Below are 11132 nucleotides of genomic sequence, written 5' to 3' on the forward strand. Positions count from 1 at the left end.
CCTGGGGCTGTTTGATGGGACAGTGTAGAGGGAGATTTACTCTCTATCTAACCCGCGCTGTACCTGCCCTGGGAGTGTTTGATGGGACAGTGTAGAGGGAGCATTACTCTGTATCTAACCCATGTTGTACCTGCCCTGGGGTGTTTGTTGGGACAATTTAGAGGGAGCTTTACTCTGTATCTAACTCATGCTGTACCTGCCCTGGGAGTGTCTGATGGGACAGTGTAGAGGGAGCTTTACTCTGTATCTAACCCGTGCTGTACCTGCCCTGGGAGTGTTTGATGGGACAGTGTAGAGGGAGCTTGACTCTATATCTTACACGTGAATTACCTGCCCATGGGAGGTTTAATGGGACACTGTAGAGGGAGCTTTACTCTGCATCTAACCCGTGCTGTACCTGCCCTGGGGGTGTTTGATGGGACAGTTTAGAGGGAGCTTTACTCTGTACCTAACCTGCGCTGTACCTGTCCTGGGAGTGTTTGATGGGACAGTGTATAGGCAGCTTTACTCTGTATCTAACCCGCACTGTACCTGCCCTGGGGGTGTTTGATGGGACAGTGTAGAGAGAGCTTAACTCTGTATCTAACTCATGCTATACCTGCCCTGGGTGTGTTTAATGGGACAGTGTAGAGGGAGCTTTACTCTGTATCTAACCTGTGCTGTACCTGCCCTGCGAGTGTTTGATGGGACATTACAGAGGGAGCTTTACTCTGTATCTAACCCATGCTGTACCTGTCCTGGGAGTGTTTGATTGGTTAATGCAGAGGGAGATTTACACTGTATCTAACCCACGCTTTACTTGCCCTGGGGGTGTTTGATGGGACACTTTAGAGGGAGCTTTACTCTGTATCTAACCCGTGCTGTACCTGCCCTGGGGAGGTTTAATGGGACACTGTAGAGGGAGCTTTACTCTGTATCTAAATCATGCTGTACCTGCACTGGGAGTGTTTGTTGGGACAATTTAGAGGGAGCTTTTCTCTGTACCTATCCCGCGTTGTACCTGCCCTGGGAGTGTTTGATGGGACAGTGTAAGGGGAGCTTTACTCTGTATCTGACCCATGCTGAACATGCCCTGGGAGTGTTTGATGTGCCAATGTATAGGCAGCTTTACTCTGTATCTAACCCGCACTGCACCTGCCCTGGGGGTGTTTGATGGGACAGTGTAGAGGGAGCTTAACTCTGTATCTAACTCATGCTGTACCTGCCCTGGGAGTGTTTGATGGGACAATGTAGAGGGAGCTTTACTCTGTATCTAACCCATGTTGTACCTGCCCTGGGGGTGTTTGTTGGGAAAATTTAGAGGGAGCTTTACTCTGTATCTAACTCATGCTGTATCTGCCCTGGGAGTGTTTGATGGGACAGTGTAGAGGGAGCTTTTCTCTGTATCTAACCCGTGCTGTACCTGCCCTGGGAGTGTTTGATGGGACAGTGTAGAGGGAGCTTTACTCTGTATCTAACCCGTGCTGTACCTGCCCTGGGAGTGTTTGATGGGACAGTGTAGAGGGAGCTTGACTCTATATCTTACACGTGAATTACCTGCCCATGGGAGGTTTAATGGGACACTGTAGAGGGAGCTTTACTCTGTATCTAACCCGTGCTGTACCTGCCCTGGGGGTGTTTGATGGGACAGTTTAGAGGGAGCTTTACCCTGTACCTAACCTGCGCTGTACCTGCCCTGGGGGTGTTTGATGGGACAGTGTAGAGGGAGCTTAACTCTGTATCTAACTCATGCTATACCTGCCCTGGGTGTGTTTAATGGGACAGTGTAGAGGGACCTTTACTCTGTATCTAACCCGTGCTGTACCTGCCCTGGGAGTGTTTGATGGGACAGTGTGGAGGGACCTTTACTCTGTATGTAACCCGTGCTGTACCTGCCCTGGGAGTGTTTGATGGGTCATTATAGAGGGAGCTTTACTCTGTATCTAACCCATGCTGTACCTGTCCTGGGAGTGTTTGATCGGTTAATGCAGAGGGAGATTTACTCTGTATCTAACCCACGCTTTACTTGCCCTGGGGGTGTTTGATGGGACAGTTTAGAGGGAGCTTTACTCTGTACCTAACCCATGCTGTAGCTGGCCTGGGAGTGTTTGATGGAACAGTGTAGAGGGAGCTTTACTCTGTATCTAACCCGTGCTGTACCTGCCCTGGGAGTATTTGATGGGACAGTGTAGAGGGAGCTTTACGCTGTATCTAAATTGCACTGTACCTGCCATGAGGAGGTTTGATGGGGTACTGTAGAGGGAGCTTTACTCTGTATTCAACCCGTGCTGTACCTGCCCTGGGAGTGTTTGATGGGACAGTGTAGAGGGTGCTTTACTCTGTATCTAACCCGTGCTGTACCTGCCCTAGGAGTGTTTGATGGGACAGTGTAAGGGGAGCTTTACTCTGTATCTGACCCATGCTGTACTTACCCTGGGAGTGTTTGATGTGCCAATGTAGAGGGAGATTTACTCTGTATCTAACCCATGGTTTACCTTCCCTGGGGGTGTTTGATGGGACAGTTTAGAGGGAGCTTTACTCTGTATCTAACCCATGCTGTACTTGTCCTGGGAGTGTTTGATGGGACACTGTAGAGGGAGCTTTACTCTGTATCTCACCCATGCTGTACCTGCCCTGGGAGTGCTTGATGGGACAGTGTAGTGGAAGCTTTACTGTGTATCTAAACAATGCTGTAGCTGTCCTGGGATTGTTTCATGGGACTGTGTAGAGGGAGCTTTATTCTGTATCTAACCCATGCTGAACCTGCCCTGGGAGTGTTTGATGGGAAAGTATAGACGGAGCTTTACTCTGTATCTAACCCATTCTGTACCTGCCCTGGGAGTGTTTGATGGGACAGTGTAGAGGGAGATTTACTCTATATCTAACCCGTGCTGTACCCGAATTAATAATAATCAGTTTTATGTTGAAGGATTCTTGGGCTGAACGGTATCTGTGAAATGTGGAGAGGGGAGTCGAATCATCGTCACACTAACTGGGACTGGATGGAGGTCACTAGATTCACAGAGCCGATCAGGTGGGACTAAGACCCCTCCATAGGTGGGAGTCTAACCAGCCACAGGGAGCTGTCCGACAGCTGCCAGAAGACTCGGCCTTTGATGCGACCAGTTGACCCGAGCTTAACTCGTGTGTGAAGCTACCTGGGAGTGCTTGACACTTACATGTAGAGGGATTTTTATTCTGCATTCTTACTATGCATTACCTGAGCTGGTGTGCATCATTGGATAGTGTCAGAGGAGCTGTACGCTGCATTTAACACATGCTGGATCTGAGTTGGCTGTGGTTGGTGAACCAATTTAGAGAGAGCTTTCCTCTGTATCTAACCTGTGCTGTTCCTGTCCTGGGAGTGTTTGACAGGACAGTGTAGAGGGAGCTTTACTCTGTATCTAACCCGTGCTGTACCTGCCCTGGGAGTGTTTGATGGGGCAGTTTAGAGGGAGCTTTACTCTGTATCTAATGCCTGCTGTCCGGGCAGGCATTACACTGTCCCATCAAACACTGCCAGGGCAGGGACAGCATGGGAGTGTTTGATGGGACAGTGTAGAGGGAGATTTACTCTGTATCTAATCCGTGCTGTACCTGCCCTGGGCGTGTTTGATGGGACAGCGTAGAGGGAGTTTTACTCTTTTTTAACCCGTGCTGGATCGGCCCTGGGAGTGTTTGATGGGATAGTGTAGAGGGAGCTTTACTCTGTATCTAACCCGTGCTGTACCTGCCCTGGGAGTGTTTGATGGGACAGTGTAGCGGGATCCTTAATCTGTATCTAACCCGTGCTGTCCCTGCCCTGGCAGTGTTTGATGGGGCAGTGTAGAGTAGAGCTTTATGCTGTTTCTAACCCGTGCTGTACCTGCCCTGGGAGTGTTTGATAGGACAAGGTAGAGGGAGCTTTACTCTGTATCTAACCCGTGCTGTACCTGCCCTGGGAGTGTTTGATGGGATAATACAGAGGGAGCCTATTGCCCATGATGCACCCTCCAATTAATGCTCTGATGGTCGCAGCACTTGATCCCCCTGAAGATCCCTCCACTTATTGCTTCTGGTGCCCTTCCTGTTACAGGGAATAGACTTGTTTCAGAGCACAAAGGAGGGAGAGGTAATACCCTTGCCGTATCCCAAACACCATTCCCACAAGCCGTCTCTCTCTGCCAAAGCAGGATGGAGACACACCGAAATAAAGTGAGGGGAGACTTTCTGGAGTATAAAGCAAGAGGTAGAAATGGGGGCCTTTGAATAGTGGGACCTCACATTCAGAGGATGGGAGGGAGAATTTATCAGTGGTAATTTTGGGAGTCAGTGCTCCCTGCCTGGAGTCTCAGTACGCGGGAGCAGGGTTGGAGACGGGACTGATTGTACAACCTGCGTTCATGCCCAGTGAGACTGCACACCAGGAGCAGAGCCTGGTCATGTGACACTGCAATACCTAGAGTGGGAGGGGTGTGGGCTGCTTTGTGACATGGTCCCTGGCTCCTTTCTGATGTCACCTGGAGACGGTTTACGCCCCTGGTTACACAGCATCAGTGGGAGTCAGTGTGTGTGGAGCTGGACATGGCAGCTGACACTGCCGGTGAGTCTAGTCCATATAAATAGGGGAAAGGAAAGAACAATTTAATATTGAAGTAAGTAATTCAACCTAATGTCATTAATTACAAATATATTCAAATTAAATCTAATCATAGTCACAAAAATTGTATTCCAATTACAGATTCTAGAATTAATAATAATCAGTTTTATGTTAAAGGATTCTTGGACTGAACAGTATCTGTGAAAAGTGGAGAGAGGAGTCGAATCATCGTCACACTAACTGGAACTGGATGGAGGTCGCTGGATTCACAGAGCCGATCAGGTGGGACTAAGACCCCTCCAGAGGTGAGAGTTTAACCAGCCAGAGGGAGCTGTCTGACAGCTGCCATAAGACTCGGCCTTCGATGCAACAAGTTGACCCGAGCTTAACTCGTGTGTGAAGCTACCTGGGAGTGCTTGACACTTACATGTAGAGGGATTTTTATTCTGCATTCTTACTATGCATTACCTGAGCTGGTGTGCATGATTGGATAGTGTCAGAGGAGCTGTACGCTGCATTTAACACATGCTGGATCTGGGTTGGCTGTATTTGACGGGACAGTGTAGAGGGAGCTTTACTCTGTATCTAACCCGTGCTGTACCTGCCCTGGGAGTGTCTGATGGGACAGTGTAGAGGGAGCTTTACTCTGTATCTAACCCATGCTGTACCTGCCCTGGGAGTGTTTGATGGGACAGTGTAGAGGGAGCTTTACTCTGTATCTAACCCGTGCTGTACCTGCCCTGGGAGTGTTTGATGGGACAGTGTAGAGGGAGCTTTACTCTGTGTCTAACCGGTGCTGTACCTGCCCTGGGAGTGTTTGATGGGACAGTGTAGAGGGAGCTTTACTCTGTATCTAACCCGTGCTGTACCTGCCCTGGGAGTGTTTGATGGGACAGTGTAGAGGGAGCTTTACTCTGTATCTAACCCGTGCTGTACCTGCCCTGGGAGTGTTTGATGGGACAGTGTAGAGGGAGCTTTACTCTGTATCTAACTCGTGCTGTCCTGGCTCTGGGAATGTTTGATGGGAAAGCATAGAGGGAGCTTTACTCTGTATCTAACCCGTGCTGTACCTGCCCTGGGAGTGTTTGATGGGACAGTGTAGAGGGAGCTTTACTCTGTATCTAACCCATGCTGTACCTGCCCTGGGAGTGTTTGATGGGACAGTGTAGAGGGAGCTTTTCTCTGTACCTAACCCGTGTTGTACCTGCCCTGGGAGTGTTTGATGGGACAGTGTAGAGGGAGCTTTACTCTGTACCTAACCCGTGTTGTACCTGCCCTGGGAGTGTTTGATGGGACAGTGTAGAGGGAGCTTTACTCTGTACCTAACCCGTGTTGTACCTGCCCTGGGAGTGTTTGATGGGACAGTGTAGAGGGAGCTTTACTCTGTACCTAACCCGTGTTGTACCTGCCCTGGGAGTGTTTGATGGGACAGTGTAGAGGGACCTTGGCCTAGAAATTCAGTGGCCTGCGCCACCAGTTTGCGCCCAAAGAGGGCTTTTGCGCCAGTCTGCAAACCTCCGTTGAAATTCAGTGGTGCGCTAATGGCGGCGTTAGGCTGTAGCGCTGCGCCGCCACCGATGACGTCATCGGTGTGCGCAGCGCCCTGCTATCGCCCCGCTGGCCATATTTAGTAGCGGCCGCCTCCTCCGCGCCGGCCGCAAACAGCGACCGGTACACAGGGGCCTACCTGTGGCGGTAGTGGCGGTAATTAAGGTGGAGGTGCGGCCGGACGCATTTTCGGCGGCCGCCTGCCCACACCTCCGTCTCCGGCCTCCTACACCGCCCCCCCCGCGGCATTGCCGGCTGTTTCCAGAGTGTCCGGCACTTCTCCTTGGTGCCGGGCTCATTTGCCGGCACTCGCGAGCGGAGATCGCGCTGTTGCAGGCACCTCCCCCTTAAGGGTGAGAGGAAGGCCTGCAGTACCACAGGCTGCCGTGCCGCCGCGGGTGGCGCTGCGGCACCTTGCGCGCCGATATTCAGTTTTAGCGCCCCCAAGCGGGGCGCCGAAACCCCTGTTTAACGGCCGGCTTCCACTTGGGGCGCTGAAACTGAATATCCTGCTGGCGCAAGTGGATCCGCGTGCAGCGGTAATTCCGGCGCCCAGGCGCGCTGGGCGACCCAAACTGAATTTCTAGGCCGTTTATTCTGTATCTAACCCATGCTGTACCTGCGCTGGGCGTGTTTGATGGGACAGTGTGGAGGGAGATTTTCTGTGCATCTAACCCGTGCTCTACCTGCCCTGGGAGTGTTTGAAGGGGCAGTGTAGAGGGAGCTTTACTCTGTATCTAACCCGTGCTGTACCTGCCCTGGGTGTGTTTGATGGGACAGTGTAGAGGGAGCTTTAGTCTGTATCTAACCCGTGCTGTACCTGCCCTGGGTGTGTTTGATGGGACAGTGTAGAGGGAGCTTTAGTCTGTATCTAACCCATGCTGTACCTGCCCTGGGAGTGTTTGATGGGATAATACACAGGGAGCCTATTGCCCATGATGCACCCTCCAATTACTGCTCCGATGGTCCCAGCACTTGATCCCCCTGAAGATCCCTCCACTTCTTGCCTCTGGCGCCCTTCCTGTTACAGGGAATAGACTTGTTTCAGAGCACAAGAAGGGAGATGTAATATCCTTGCCGTATCCCAAACACCATTCCCACTAACCTTCTCTCTTTGCCAAAGCAGGATGGAGACACACTGAAATAAAGTGAGGGGAGACTTTCTGGAGTATAAAGCAAAAGGTAGAAATGGGGGCCTTTGAATATTGGGACCTCACATTCAGAGGATGGGAGGGAGAATTTATCAGTGGTAATTTTGGGAGTCAGTGCTCCCTGCCTGGAGTCTCAGTACGCGGGAGCAGGGTTGGAGACGGGACTGATTGTACAACCTGCGTTCATGCCCAGTGAGACTGCACACCAGGAGCAGAGCCTGGTCATGTGACTCTGTAATACCTAGAGTGGGAGGGGTTTGGGCTGCTTTGTGACATGGTCCCTGGCTCCTTTCTGATGTCACCTGGAGATGGTTTACGCCCCTGGTTACACAGCATCAGTGGGAGTCAGTGTGGGTGGAGCTGGACATGGCAGCTGACACTGCCGGTGAGTCTAGTCCATATAAATAGGGGAAAGGAAAGAACAATTTAATATTAAGGTAAGTAATTCAACCTAATGTCATTAATTACAAATATATTCAAATTAAATCTAATCATAGTCACAAAAATTGTATTCCAATTACAGATTCTAGAATTAATAATAATCAGTTTTATGTTAAAGGATTCTTGGACTGAACGGTATCTGTGAAAAGTGGAGAGAGGAGTCGAATCATCGTCACACTAACTGGGACTGGCTGGAGGTGGCTGGATTCACAGAGCCGATCAGGTGGGACTAAGACCTCTCCAGAGGTGAGAGTCTAACCAGCCACAGGGAGCTGTCTGACAGCTGCCATAAGACTCGGCCTTTGATGCGACAAGTTGACTCGAGCTTAACTTATGTGTGAAGCTACCTGGTAGTGCTTGACACTTACACGAAGAGGGATTTTTTTCTGCATTCTTACTATGCATTACCTGAGCTGGTGTGCATCATTGGATAGTGTCAGAGGAGTTGTACGCTGCATTTAACACATGCTGGATCTGAGTTGGCTGTGGTTGGTGAACCAATTTAGAGAGAGCTTTACCCTGTTTCTAACCCGTGCTGTACCTGCCCAGGGAGTGTTTGATGCGGAAGTGTAGAGGGAGCTTTACTCTGTATCTAACCCGTGCTGTACCTGCCCTGGGAGTGTTTGATGGGACAGTGTTGGGGAGCTTTACTCTGTTTCTAACCCATGCTTTACCAGCCCTGGGAGTGTTTGACAGGACAGTGTAGAGGGAGCTTTACTCTGTATCTTACCCATGCTGTACCTGCCCTGGGCGTGTTTGATGGGACAGTGTAGAGTGAGCTTTACTCTGTATCTAACCCGTGCTGTACCTGCCCTGGGAGTGTTTGATGGGACAGTGTAGAGTGAGCTTTACTCTGTATCTAACCCGTGCTGTACCTGCCCTGGGAGTGTTTGATGGGACAGTGTAGAGTGAGCTTTACTCTGTACCTAACCCTTGCTGTACCTGCCCTGGGAGTGATTAATGGGGACAGTGTAGAGGGAGCTTTACTCTGTATCTAACCAGTGCAGCATCTGCCCTGGGAGTGTCAGATGGGGCAGTGTCGAGGGAGCTTTACTCTGTATCTAACCTGTGCTGGACCCCAGCTATTCACAATACATATTAATGATCTGGACAAGGGAACTAGATGTAATATCTCCAAGTTTGCAGATGACACAAAGCTGGGTGGGCGTGTGTGCTGTGAGGAGGATGCCGAGAAACTCCAGTATGATTTGTATAGGTTGGGTGATTGGGCAGAAGCATGGCAGATGCAATATAACATTGATAAATGCAAGGTTATCCATTTTGGTGTCAAAAACAGGAAGGCAGATTATTATCTGAACGGCAATAGATTGGGAGAAGGGGAAGTGCAACAAGACCTGGGCGTCCTTCTGTGCCAGTCGCTGAAAGTAAGCATGCAGGTGCAGCAGGCGGCTAAGGCAAATGTATGTTGGCCTTCGTAGTGAGAGGGTTTGAGTACAGGAACAAGGATGTCTTGCTGCAGTTGTACAGGGCCTTGGTGAGACCGTATCTTGAGTATTGTGTGCCGTTTTAGTCGCCTTATCTGAGGAAGGATGTGCTTGCCATGGAAGGAGTGCAGCAAAGATTCACCAGGCTGATACCTGGGATGGCAGGAATGATGTATGAGGAGAGATTGGGTCGATTAGGCTTGTACTCACTGGAGTTTAGAAGAATGAGAGGGGATCTCATTGAAACTTATAAAATTCTCACAGGACTGGACAGACTAGATGCTGGGAGGAAGTTCCCGATGGTCGGGGAGTCCAGAACCAGCGGTCACAGTCTAAGGATAACCCGTGCTGTACCTGCCCTGGGCTTGTTTGATGGGACAGTGTAGAGGGAGCATTACTCTGTATCTAAACCCATGCTGTACCTGCCCTGGGAGTGTTTGATGGGACAGTGTAGAGGGAGCATTACTCTGTATCTAACCCGTGCTGTACCTGCCCTGGGAGTGTTTGATGGGACAGTGTAGAGGGAGCTTTACTCTGTATCTAACCCGTGCTGTACCTGCCCTGGGAGTGTTTGATGGGACAGTGTCGAGGGAGATTTACTCTGTATCCAACCCGTGCTGTACCTGCCCTGGGAGTGTTTGATGGGACAGTGTAGAGGGAGCTTTACTCTGTATCTAACCCGTGCTGGACCCCAGCTATTCACAATATATATTAATGATCTGGACGAGGGAACTAGATGTAATATCTCCAAATTCTAACAGGACTAGAGAGACTAAATGTTGGGAGGAAGTTCCCGATGGTCAGGGAGTCCAGAACCAGGGGTCACAGTCTAAGGATAAGGGGTAAGCCATTTAGGACAGAGATGAGGAGGAATTTCTTCACCCAGAGAGTGGTGAACCTGTGGAATTCTCTACCAAAGAAGGCAGTAGAGGCCAATTCATTAAATATATTCAAGAAGGAGTTGGATATATTTCTTAAGGTTAAAGGGATCAAGGGATATGGGGAGAAGGCAGGGACAGGGTACTGAATTTGGATGATCAGCCATGATCTCATTGAATGGCGGAGCATGCTCGAGGGGCCGAATGTCCTACTCCTGCTCCTATCTTCTATGTTTCTATGTTTTCCTCACTGATTGCAGCTCTTAAACAACACCAACTTTACAAAAAAAGCCCCGTGCGGCAGCCTGGAGCTCGGGTCCAGCGCGCAGGTGCAGGGGAGGATGATTGACAGGGGCCCAGGGTGTGTGCTGAGCATGCGCGGTGCGGGCCGGGCGCCTGTGGAGCAGGAGAGAGTGGGGCCATGGGGTGCATGCGAGGTGTCAGCCACAGCTCAACGCGGCGGCTGGAGCGCTTTCTGGAGCGCGGTGGCTTGTGGGTATTGCAGCCTCCATTACTGTTGATCCTTTCAACAAACCTGTGCAGCAACTGGGGCCTGAAAATCAGCTTCACTGCCCCTGGGCTGGGAAAAGGGGGACATGAGACAACATTCTCCCTCTTACTCATTTCTAAACTCCTTTTACAGAGTTTTAGAAGTGGAGCATTTACAGACAGGAAGCTCAGACCAAACATCATGTCAGGATCAGACAGAGTCGCTCGATTCATCAGGACCTGAATATCATCGGCCTTTGCACATGGAAGGAGAGAGCAGCGATCACAGCGCAGACAAACCGCTCACGTGTTCCGTGTGTGGACTCGGATTCAGCCGATCGCCTGACCTGGCGAGACACGTGCACTGTCACACCGGGGAGAAACCGGGTAAAGGTGGGGATGGTGGGAATGGATTCAGTTCCCCGTCTACATCAGAAGTTCATCAGCGCAGTCACACTGGGGACAGTCCATTCACCTGCTCCGTGTGTGGGAAGGGATTTGTTTATTCATCCCACCTGCTGAGACACCAGCTTGTTCACACTGATGAGAAACCATTTAAATGTTCTGACTGCGGGAAGAGCTTTAAATGTTCTGGGGATCTGAAGCAACACCAGCAAGTTCA

The sequence above is a fragment of the Somniosus microcephalus genome, unplaced genomic scaffold, assembly GCF_052327205.1.
Source record: "Somniosus microcephalus isolate GS21.2 unplaced genomic scaffold, FLI_Smic_1.0 scaffold84, whole genome shotgun sequence".
Classification (NCBI taxonomy): Eukaryota; Metazoa; Chordata; class Chondrichthyes; order Squaliformes; family Somniosidae; genus Somniosus; species Somniosus microcephalus.